The sequence below is a fragment of the Arabidopsis thaliana genome, chromosome 3 (assembly GCF_000001735.4).
Source record: "Arabidopsis thaliana chromosome 3, partial sequence".
NCBI lineage: Eukaryota > Viridiplantae > Streptophyta > Magnoliopsida > Brassicales > Brassicaceae > Arabidopsis > Arabidopsis thaliana.
The window spans coordinates 14,099,768-14,111,755 of NC_003074.8; the positions used below are offsets into that span (position 1 = coordinate 14,099,768).

At 39.4% G+C, this 11,988-nt stretch overlaps 5 pseudogenes across 5 annotated transcripts; 3 read left to right on the forward strand and 2 right to left on the reverse strand.

Moving 5' to 3' along the window:
• Positions 1-639: 639 nt before the first annotated feature.
• Positions 640-2,510, forward strand: AT3G33377 (annotated as a pseudogene; the record flags this gene model as incomplete). The annotated part of the gene is made up of 1 exon: positions 640-2,510.
• A 421-nt stretch (positions 2,511-2,931) lies between these two features.
• On the forward strand, positions 2,932-5,523 carry AT3G33235 (annotated as a pseudogene; the record flags this gene model as incomplete). Its single annotated transcript has 1 exon — positions 2,932-5,523.
• A 431-nt stretch (positions 5,524-5,954) lies between these two features.
• Positions 5,955-6,509, reverse strand: AT3G35003 (annotated as a pseudogene; the record flags this gene model as incomplete). The annotated part of the gene is made up of 1 exon: positions 5,955-6,509.
• Positions 6,510-7,101: 592 nt separating this feature from the next.
• AT3G33230 lies at positions 7,102-7,744 on the forward strand (annotated as a pseudogene; the record flags this gene model as incomplete). Its single annotated transcript has 2 exons — positions 7,102-7,254; positions 7,433-7,744.
• Positions 7,745-8,512: 768 nt separating this feature from the next.
• AT3G33225 lies at positions 8,513-11,355 on the reverse strand (annotated as a pseudogene; the record flags this gene model as incomplete). Its single annotated transcript has 1 exon — positions 8,513-11,355.
• Positions 11,356-11,988: the final 633 nt, after the last annotated feature.

Genomic DNA, 11,988 nt, shown 5'->3' on the forward strand with positions numbered 1-11,988 from the left:
TAATCGCCCGGCCCACAGAGTGATAATGGGCCGAGATGGGCTTCGTGATTCGATGGAGGTCCAGGCCGCTTCCAAACACTTTGTCTTCTCCTCTTCTCTTCCTTGTGCTTAGCTTGTCTGGTTGAGTGCGGATTTGAGTAGACTGTGAAGACGTGATCGAGTGTCCGGTCGAGTGATGGTGATGGTGGTGAGTGATGATACTCGACCAGGGGGTCGAGTAATTTGGTAGAGTGAATGGCCGAGTGTGGTCAGGTGGTGTGGCGAAGTGATACTCGACCAGGGGGTCGAGTGGCATCATCGAGTGGCCTGAGCTGAGGTTACTCGACCAAGGGGTCGAGAAGATGGGAAGAATGGCTCCAAAGTCACTCGACCAGGGGGTCGAGTATGGTGCTGGATGCACACGACCTGGTGGTCGAGTATGTCTTCTGGTTCTGCCTCGTTTCTTCCAATTTGCTCGCAAACAGCTCCAAATCACCTGAAAACAACTCAGAAATGCAATATGTATGCAAAGCCATCATAATCATGCAAAGTATGCAAGAATGATGAGAAATGATATAAAACAGTGATGAATGATACGAAACTGGACTCAAAACGATGATGAATGGACATTGAAAACATGCATATTATAGACATATCAAATATGTTCGTCTTGCAGGTCCGGTACAAGAAAGTGTGGCTGCCGTTGTCAAAGAATGGGAAGATGGTATTGGTGATTTAGTAGGTCAAGAATTTCGTTCTAAAGAGGCAGTATGGGATTTGATTAATAGAGCTTCGAAAGAGGAAGTGTTTGGTGTGAAAACTATTAAATCTGACCCGGGCCGTCTTATGTTAGAATGCAGTCAAACATCATTGGGTTGTGATTGGTATTTAAGAGTTACCAAAACTTCGAGCACAGATTTTTGGTTTGTGAAGAAACACACACAAATACATAAATGCTCTTGATGTCCGGAAGCAACTAGATATGAAAAACAAAAAGCCACACCGCGATTAGTAGCAGATGTGTTGCATGAGGACTATCCGGGTCCTCTTAATACTCTGAAACCTTAACAAAAAATGAGTATTGTTAAAGGAAGACATGGTTTGGATTGTTCATACTCCACAGCTTTAAGAGGAAAAAAAAAACATGTTAGTGATGTGCGTGGGAGCCCTGAAACTAGCTACAAGTTATTGTTTGCTTATCTGCACATTTTAAGGTCTGTGAATCATGGGACAATAACGGAAGTGGAATTGGATGCAGATGACAGGTTTAAGTTCCTATTCATCGTTTTGGGAGCAAGCATTGAAGGGTTTAAGGCAATGAGGAAAGTTATAGTGATCGATGCAACTTTTCTGAAAACCATATATGGAGGGATGTTAGTTATTGCAACATCTCAGGATCCTAATCATCTTCATTACCCCATTGCGTTTGGTGTAATTGATAGCGAGAATCATGCTAGTTGGAACTGGTTTTTCAGAAAATTGATTTCCATTATACCGGATGACCCGAAATTGGTTTTCATAAGCGACAGACATGGAAGCATCATCAAGGGAGTCGCGGATGTGTTCCCGAAGGCATCACATGGACATTGTGTATGGCATTTGTCTCAAAACATTAAGAAAATGCTGGCAGGTGACAAAGAAGCAGGTATGGCCAAATTTAGGGAATTAGCTCATATTTATACTGCGACTAAGTTCAACACTAGGTATGCAGAATTTAGGAGAAAGCATCCTAATGTAACCACCTATCTGGATCGGGCAATTGGGATTGAGAAATGGGCTAGGTGCTATTTTTAGGGAGACAAGTACAACATAGATACTAGCAACTCCGCAGAGTCAATGAACGTTGTGTTTTCAGAAGTAAGGAAGTACCATCTGTTACCGATGATCGATGCGATTTTGAAGAAGTTTTCTGAGTGGTTCAACACACATCGCAAAGATTCCGCGTCTACATCGAACACAAGGCAAGTGGTGCATGTTGTGGAGAATATATTACATACGCGCTGTCCAATTGGTGCAAAGCTAAATGCAACTGAACTAAACAGTTTCCGACAAGAATACAACGTAATTGGAATTGATGTTGTTCTTATTTGGTGGACTTGGAAAGGAATACTTGTTCTTGCAGAGAATTTGATATAGACAAGTACCCGTGCGTCCATGCTATAGCTGCAACCATAAAGCGATCTAGATGGATTAGAATAGCCGTTCAATCTTGAATGTAAGTATCTATGGTCTTTGCTCGAAGTATTACTTGATCGAGACGTGGGCATTGGCATATTACAGAACAATTTATGTGGTGCCGCATCAGGCTCACTGGTTCTTTCCTCCTGATTATGTGGAGAAGGTCGCAAAACCGCCGGATTACACTCCAAAAAAAGGAAGGAATCAAGAAACCCGGTTTCCATCCACAGGTGAGAAGCGCCGAAAGAAGACAAATAACAAAGCTACGCGTGGCATCAACTTGGAGAGGTGGTTGCAGCCTGAAACCAATGATGATTGACGTTAACTCGTCAACTAGTACAAGGAGTTCAACTACGATAAAGTCTTTGTGTGTAAATTTGTGTTTCTCGGAATTGTCAAATATTGTTCGACAGGTTCAATTAAGAACAATCCTTTGTGTTTAAATTTGTGTTTTCGGAATTTTTAAGCATAGTTAAGTTTTTTAATTCAACAGAATTGCCAAACATAGTTCAACAGGTTCAACTACGAACCAGTCGTTGTTTGGCAAACCTAGTACAACAGGTTCATCTGCGTCTACTATAAACACGGGTGGCATCCTAGTCAACGCGTCAGTTGAAATATTAGCAGTGACAGGTGGCACTGCGAGTACCAATCGTCGCGTCGGTTGGAATATTATTTAAGACAGGATTACAATCGATTTTACACCATTCATATTTCATCCTATCCAACAAAAAGAGCCCACCCCACTAATAAAGGAAGCCGTTGTTTGTCAACATGGATGGATATCATTCTGTTTCCGAACTTTGTCTGACTATCAGTGGATGGGACTATTTGCGTTTTTGTTGTGAATGTGTTCAAGAAGTTTGTGGCACCGGATGAGTTCGAACTGGGCGTCATATTGGCAGATCAAACGGTAATATATTGCGAATATGTTTAATTTTGTTTCTTTCACATAACTTGCAGGTATATAGTTAAAATTATTTGGTGTAGGGTCCCCGTTCCCGAATCAAGGCTACCATTCCTCGTCGCCTTGCGTCATTTTACCTTGATCGAATACGAGAATATGAGTATGAGTGGATAATTACCACTAATTTCTCGGTCCGAAACGACGCTGAGTCTGTGAGAGCAACATCCCATGACTACCAGATATGGTTTATTGAACAAACTATTGTTACTAAAGCTTTGCGAACGGATGCACTCTTGTTTTGGAATTTTACTCCTTTCGACAATATCATAGAGAAGACGGTTTACAAGAATGTGTTGGTCGGTGAGTTATTTTGACAATTTTATAGTATTTTCTTTGAGAAATTGTACGAATACTTACTTCTATTATTATACACAAGATGCGGTAGGTGCGATTATTTGGCAGAGCCGATTGACCGAAGGCATCGAGGGTGTGAAGTTTTCTTTCAAGATAATGAATCAACAGTAAGTGCCTCCATCTTAACTTATTATAATGAAACTTGGTTTCTATTTTGGGATTAGTTCAAATGGTTCAAATGATATAGTTTTAACGGTTCACCTATTTTAGTTCACATGGTGCACCTATTCTAGTTCAAATGGTTCAAATGCTTTAGTTCACATGTTCACCTAATCTAGTTCAAATGGTTAAAATTGCTATAGTTCACATGGTGCACCTACTCTAGTTCAAATGGTTCAAATTGCTATAGTTCACATGGTTCACTTGGTCTATTCTGATGGTTCAAGTGCTATAGTTCAAATGGTTCAGCAGACCTGGTTCAGATAGTCATGTTCACAATTTCTGATCAAGTAAATAATTTCTATGAATTGCAGCAATGAAGTTCTCTATTGTGAAGCACACAATCAACAAGCTTTGGACTTTCAAGCTCACTTTCGGAGTCTTTGTACTCGGGGAATTGTGGTTGTACTCGTTTGCTGGCGTGTGAGCGGTCATTCTAAACCGAAGCTTGTGAGTCATGGCCTCGTGTCGAAGGTGTTTGGTAATCTGGAAATTTCGGAAGTTGATGAAATTTATAATGTAGTATTTTAGTTTTTGGGTACTTTGTATTATTCGTATAAACGAAGGAATTTGTAATCTGACTTTATTATTTTAACTAATAACAAGTCTTTCTATGTTTCCTTTGTAATTCCCGAAATCTGTAAGCCTAGTACAACAGGTTCAGCTCGTTCAACTATAATCACTTAGTAAAATGTGTTTAACGATTTTATAATATGTAGAAACGTTTGAAGTTTACTACTAGCTCAACAAAAAATCTACTATTACTATTAAAGTGTCATTGATAAATATTATTTTATAAAAATTGAAATCGTGGTATGTGTTCACATATACAACCTCTTATATGATAAGGAGTAGTTACTATGAGATCACCTCAAATGAAGTAAATTACGTGAATATGGTCGTATATCAAATATGATTATGCCAAAACTTTGAATATGCAAAATAAATCACAGTTAGGTTGGGTTCGACATAGTTATCAAGTATGTACATTAAAGTTCAGCTGCAATATATGAAAACAGTGAAAAGTACATCTATGTGTATGATAGTTCAGCTGTACAATTATGTGTAAAATTTTAGCGGATGAACTTGATAATTCCAGCTGGCATACCGCATAATTCCAGCTGGCATACTGTATATCAACTCAAGGAATAAATGTCTGGATTTATCAACTCAAGTTAGATTTTGGTGGGTCCCTATGTTTAAAATATTTTTTTTTAATGGTAGGGTTTTGAGGATTTTCATCTATATTTAATCATTTACTTGTGTGAAAAATCGAAAATTCGAGAAAACCCTCTGCTGAAGAAGACGGCGGCGATTCTTTAGCGGCGTCAAGTATTTTCGGGCGACGAGATTTTTCCGGCAAACGACGTCATTTCTTCACAAGGTTAGATCTTTTCTATTAAAGATATAGGGTTTATGTGGTTTATTTTAGTCAAGATCTAGGGTTTATAATAGTCAAGATCTAGGGTTTATTTTAGTCAAGATCTAGGGTTTAGTCAAGTATTAGATAGTTTTATATTTTGTATTTGACAGACATGCCTATCTCTTTTAACGGAAGCTCCGACTCCTCTCCTAGTGAGAAATCTGACGGTTTCGACTACTACAATGCAATACGGGACAGGAATTGGGGCATTCTGACTAAGTGCTACTGTGGAAAAGACGTTGAAAAGGGTAATGTGGTTGGTGGCAATCTCCACGGGAAAACAAGATTCCGAAGTCCACTAAATCTGACCGAGGTGGATGGAGAACACTTGCATAAGTGGTGGGAGGAAGCCATTGAAGAGGAGTTTTCGAAGTACTGTAGCCGGAAGGACAAGCGAGAAGAAGGACCTCCTGCTTGGCAAGTTCCGATGTTCGAGCCATCCACGAGAAGATACGCATTATGATTGACCGGATCACTGAGCTTGAGACCCAATTATTCAAGGAACTACGATCAATGAGGAGTGCTATTAGTATCCTCCGAGCTAGAGGAGGGCGTGGTTCTCGTTGAACCATGTATGAACCATGTGAACCACGTTGTTTTCATTATGCAAGTATTTACTTTTGAACCATGTGAACCACTTTGTTTTAATTATGCAAGTGTATTTATGTATGAACCTTGTGAACCACTTTGTTTTAAATATGCAAGTATTTATGATTTATTACGATGTGCAACCAAAATATACAGTTGAACAGGGTAATGTGACGAAAGATGAACCATTTGAACTAAACTGTTTCGAACCAGATGAACTATCTCTAGTTCAGTCGAACCAATGAAATAACATTACAAAGTCACAAATCAAAAGTATTATAAAATCAGGGAATAATAAGGTCACAAATCCGACATTACAAAGTCCTGTTTCTTTTTATTACCAAACATTACGTAAACAATGGCAATGGTGATCAAGCAAAGCCACACAAAACACATTGTTAAGCAAACTTTCCACTTGCGGAATTCTTTTTTGCCCAATTCTGCTTCTTCTTTCAGTTCTTGTAACATCACATGTAGCTCTTTCGCCTCAGATTTGATTTTGTTAAGCTCATTTGCAATGACTCCAAATTTTTCTAAAGCATCTTCGACCTCTTCTTGCACAGCATCCTCAACCCACTTAAACAAATGACCCTATTGCACAACCCACGAACCAAATCCGACAAGTTTAGCAACTACATAAATACACATTATAACCACCAACTCTACTTACATCTCTTTTGTTTGTCCACATTTTCGGATCTCTTTTGGTTTTACACCGGAAAAAGGTCTTCCGGGATTGTCTTGACTCTTGGATGTGAAGATCGTCACATCTGCTCCACACGCACAATTCACCGGAAAACCACGGGCTCCATCAACACCAGATGACACTGACACTGAACTTGAACTCATCGGAGTAGTTAGAGAAGGCACTCACAAAACCCTAAATCAATTTTGCAATTCGGAATTGGAATTCGAATTTTTCGATTTAGGGATTGAAATCGTTTTTGCCTTTTCGAATTTTGAATTATGAATTTTGCATAAAGCAGACTCTATATTTTGAAATTTATTGGATTTTGTTTTTTGTAATTTATAAGCCCATTAAAGATGGCAAAAGACCCAAAACGGATACTTATTTTAGGGATGCTACAACCCCTAGTAAACGAAAGGCCTAAGCCCAACCCATTTTCTTAATCGTTCGGCGTCAAAGTTCAGATGAGACAGCCGAAGAGTCATGTCTATTCAATTTACTCGTTTGCTTTTAATTTTACACGAAACCAGAGAATTCAAGAAATTGAAACTGTTCACCGGTGAACTACATGGCTCATCGCCGGAGCATTCAGAGAGTAAGAACGTCGGCGCCTTCCTCTCCTGCGTCTCCGACTCCAACATCACTGGATTGTTCTTCTCCACCACCACCTGAGTAGTTAGTTGACATCGAGATAATTTGCCGACATTTGGGGGTTCCGCTTCACCGTGTAATCCCCCTGGAGCAGTGGAGCCGACGGTACCGTGGATGAAGTCTCCTTTACCAGGAGATATGGGGCCGGATTTTGTTCCAGCCCCAAGAGATTTTGTCCCAGGTGAAGTTATTTGGCCCGGAAAGTTTTTTGGTCAAACGAATCTATCCAATGAGATGCATGACGCATGTCAAATGTTCATTCAAAAGGTAAATGTAAGAATAGTGTTTCGTTGTTGCTCGTTTGGTTAGGTTTAGGGTTTAATCAAATTTCAGGTTTAGGGTTTAGTTGTGTTGATTGTTGGTTATATTAGGTGAATCATATAGTGGTGGTATAGTTGTATTGATGGATATTTAGCGAGAAATTGACATTTCTATTGTTGGACAGGTGGATAATCAACACCAGGCTTATCGAAGGCGTCACCGCCAACTACTCATTAAGTTGCAAGACCTGGAGAGAGGTATGAGGCGGTTGGAGGCTCATCCGAAAGACTGGGTGAGATACGGTTTCGACAAAGTTGCTGACATTCCACTGCCACTAAGGAGATGGTGTGTTGAGCACGATGGATCGTCACCGAATTGGTCGTTTTTCGCGGAGCCAAATCCCATTGAGGAGGACGATGAACCAGATGATGGAAGTTACTACTGGAGAGTGGATGAGCCTCCACGCGAGTATCCTCCTGACTCTCTCTTTCAATAAACATTATGCCTTTGTTTTGTTTAAGTTTGTAAGATAAATCTAAATCTAAATTGTTGTTTAAAATCTTTATTTTGCTAACTATCTATGTTTTGAATACAATGTATGAATCTAAATGTTTGAATATAACTATCTGTGTTTTGAAAGTAAATTTTGCTAACAATTATATAATCAGTCGAACGGATGTACTTTATTGGTCGAACCATTTGGACTTCTTAGTCGAGCCATTTGGACTTTAGTCGAACCGGATGAACTATTTGAACTAATTAGTCGAACCGGATGAACTATACAGGTCGAACCGTTTGAACTAACTAGTCGAACACATTTGAACCATTTGATCTAATCAGTCGAACCAAATTGAACCATTGGAACTAATAAGTCGAACCGGATAATCCTAGTGTTGAACTATCTGAACTATTTGAACTAATCAGTCGAACCGGATGAACTATTTGAACTAGCAGTTGAACCGGATGAACTAATCGGTTGAACCAAAGTGAACCATTTGAACTAATAAGTCGAACCGGATAATCCTAGTGTTGAACTATCTGAACTATCCGTTGTGACTTAGTAACATTCCAGTTGAACCATAGTAGATGAACCAAAATAAACAGTTGAACCATAGTAGAGGAACCAAAATAAACAGTTGAACCTAAAAGACCAATTACAAGCCAAATGTTTAAAAATTCACAAAAGTAGACATCATTACAATGCAAATCAAGCCAAACGTTTTTAAGTAAACCAATTGTTCCACAACTACCATTAACTGGATCAATCTGCCTTCCGCATTCTCTTACGCTTCTTATTATCCGTCACAAACGGTGATTTAATAAGGCGGGATGCTACCCTTGTTCACTTCTTTCCGGTTTCTATTACAGGTGGCACCTCCTGCTTCTTCTTGCCCCCGCCATTCTTCTTCGCTTTTCCTTTCAGCTCTTTCTCCGTCGTGTTTGTCTCTTTATTACCTGCACACATTTTAAAACAAAACCTAAGTCATATATTCACATTTTTATACCCAATTGACATTAATTATTATACTTACTATTTTCTGCAACCTCTGGAGAATGTTCTCTGTAGATCACTACATCCCGTTGTTGCATCCTGCCGGTGGTCACAAAACCATCGGGCGAAGCAAATAACACGTCATCGTCTGTTGAATGCCCATGTTGACTTGCCTCCTCTGTTTGCTTCCCATGTTCCCTTTCCTTCAGATCTGCCACAAATAACTCAATAGACTGCACTCTCACATCAATGACATCAATCTTATCTTTTGTTTCATAAAAGCCTTTGGTCATCATCTGCGTCAGTGAGGTTATAGATGCCACAACTGTATCTAAATCAGGGAATCAAGGAGGGACAGCAGTCAGGGGGACATCTTTCTCGGGGACCTCATTCTCAATCTCATGGACTTCCTCATCCGAAATATCATTTACAATACATCTAGAAGAAATGTCCATCTCACACATTCCTTTCCACCATATCCTCTTCTTCTCTACTAATACTCGCTCTCTCCAACTGTCAATAACAATATCTATTGGACCGCAGTCATCATCAACATCATTGTTTAAGAGATTTTTCAACAAATATTTCTCATGATAGGCAGGTACCAAAATGCGTGGAAAATCCTGTTAAAAGAAATTCATTTAGCAATCAATCAATCTCATGAGAGACTAGACACACAATGAAGTAAATACAGAAACTCTAACCTTACTATTCCCAAGCTCTTTATATATAACTTCCAACGGGACACCTTTCGTGCTACATTCTTTAAACTTATGCTTGCACATCCTTGGACAGTCATTCAAAGCGGAGCGCAAGGGACTCTTAAATTTCAGTCCAAGCTGTGGAATAGCCTCATAAGCCAGAATCTACAAATAACAAAACAATGTTAATATCATAAAACATGTACATTACACCTTATTCTCATATAATGATCATAAATTACTTATCTCAAGAGGCACAATGAATCCACTAAAGCAAGGTTGAGCTTTTGGTTTCACGAAACCATTCATGTTCTTCATCATTTTCCTTATTCCTGCCATACATTCCAAAAAGGTGTAACGGCCCCACGGAAACGTCTCGCACGCATTCAAATTGCCAATAATCCTTAACAGAAACTCTTCAATGTTTCCATCATTCTTTGCACCAGCTTTTACTACCTTGCCCAAGAATTACAACAGCACTAACTTCAACCTATCTGAACCATGCTTCATCTTCGAGCACTTAGCAAGAACATCTACAACCTTTATCCCAGATTCTTTTTTAAATATCCTCTTCACAAAGTTAATATTCCCCATTGGATTTAGTTCTTTTGGGTAATTGTGGCAATCAAACCCACTTAACAACGCATGCTCTTTAATGGAATACCTAATAGGTACTCCATTTACCACAAACCAAGCCTCCTCGAGCAAATCTGTCTTCACTGTGCGCAGCATAAGCACCCACATGCCTTGCGTCTGGTGGTTAGGCTCCTGAGGGATGTGGAATATATGCTTGAACTGATCGTGTCTTTTGAACCATACAACTTCTTCTTTAAACTTCCTCTCTATCAGTTCAACTGTCTGCGTGACCTGGCACCTACTGCTTATCTTGCACACTTTGCCGTATTCTGAAAAAGGAAAATGCATGGTCTGTGGCGGCAGGGGCTGAGAATCTAAATCATCATCCTCCAAACCATCATTGCCAGCCTCATCTTCCTCTGTCTCTTTAACAGAAACCTCATCATCCTCGGCCTCACAAGTATCCTGCAAATTCAATAAACATTAACCAATTGAAGAATTCATATGTACCAAACTAATAATTCATATGTACCAATTGAACTAGTTCCATCAAATTACTTAAATCAAACATGTGTCATAGATGAACTAGTTGAACATTTCTAACTAATACGAGAACTAATACTCAAACAAAACAAATGTGTGTCATAGAGATTCAATTGTATATACCTGACGATTAACATTCTCTACCCCTTCTTTTGAAATTGTATTCACCATTTCCTCCTCCTCCAACTCCTCCCCATTCCCGTCTTTCGCTTCTTCGAATTGTTGAATGACAGCGTCAATTAGAGGTTTCAAAGTTGTCCCTGTCTGATTCTCTTCAATTTCGGCGGTTCCTTTAGGAGAAGCCTCATCACCAACACGCGGTTCCTCCATAGCCTTTTTAATTTCAGAACCCTCATCACCATCATGCGGTTCCTCCATAGCCTTTTCAATTTCAGCAGTTTCTTTTGGAGAAGCCTCATCACCAACAAGCGGTTCCTCCATAGCCTTTTCAATTTCAGAACCCTCATCACCATCACGCGGTTCCTCCATAGCCTTTTCAATTTCAGCGGTTTCTTTTGTAGTATCATTCGCCGCAACATCTCGTGTTTCTGGTTCTGTCGGACCTGCAGGTTCGGTCGGAACCAAGTCGGCGACATCTCCGTCGTTCTCAATTTTTGAAGTAACTGGTTCGGATGTCGAAACTTCACCGGACGACGACTTCTCCGTCGAATCATATAAAGGGCCAGCAATACCGTCTCTAACACGAGCCATCAAACTATTACACGAATCAAGAATTCGTCGGAAAATCGTGAAAGGCGAGAAATTATGAATTTGATTTTGGAAAATTTGAATTTTCTGAGAGCAGAAACGGTTTGATTTTAGAAATTAGGGATTTCGCTTAAGTGTTTGGGATGAGTTTTGGGTCGCTGGGCATGGATCTTAATTGGATCGGATACTTTGTTGGGTCGTCTGGGTTTTTGGTCTTTTGCCAATTATTTGGATTTTCTCTCATTTATTTTTAATTCGGCAAAAAATAAGAATTAGAAGAGTGGCATTCCTGGTTACTTTTTCGCACATAGTGGCATTCCAGACATTTATTCCTTGAAGCGAGATTGCATTGAATGAGGTTGATGAATGTGTTTTTAGCATTCTCACTGAAAGAAGAAAGAAAACAATTAAATCAATAAAATAAAAACGATTTCTAAGATCTAGAACTTGAAAAAACAATCACTACGAAAAAATCAAGTAACACCAATAATCAAATCCCAACACGAACCTCACGTCGGTAAATGTCATGGAAGGCTGAGACGAAAACGAAGAAGATTAAGATGTAGAAGAGTTTAGAAGAGAAGGAAGGAGAAGAAGAAAGAACAAGGAAGATCGTAAGGAGAGGAGGAGAGTGGAAAAAGAAGGATCGTAAAGGAGAGGCGAAAAGGAGGAGAAGAGATGAAATGAATTAGATCTAGGGTTTTATGTTTTTATACAATG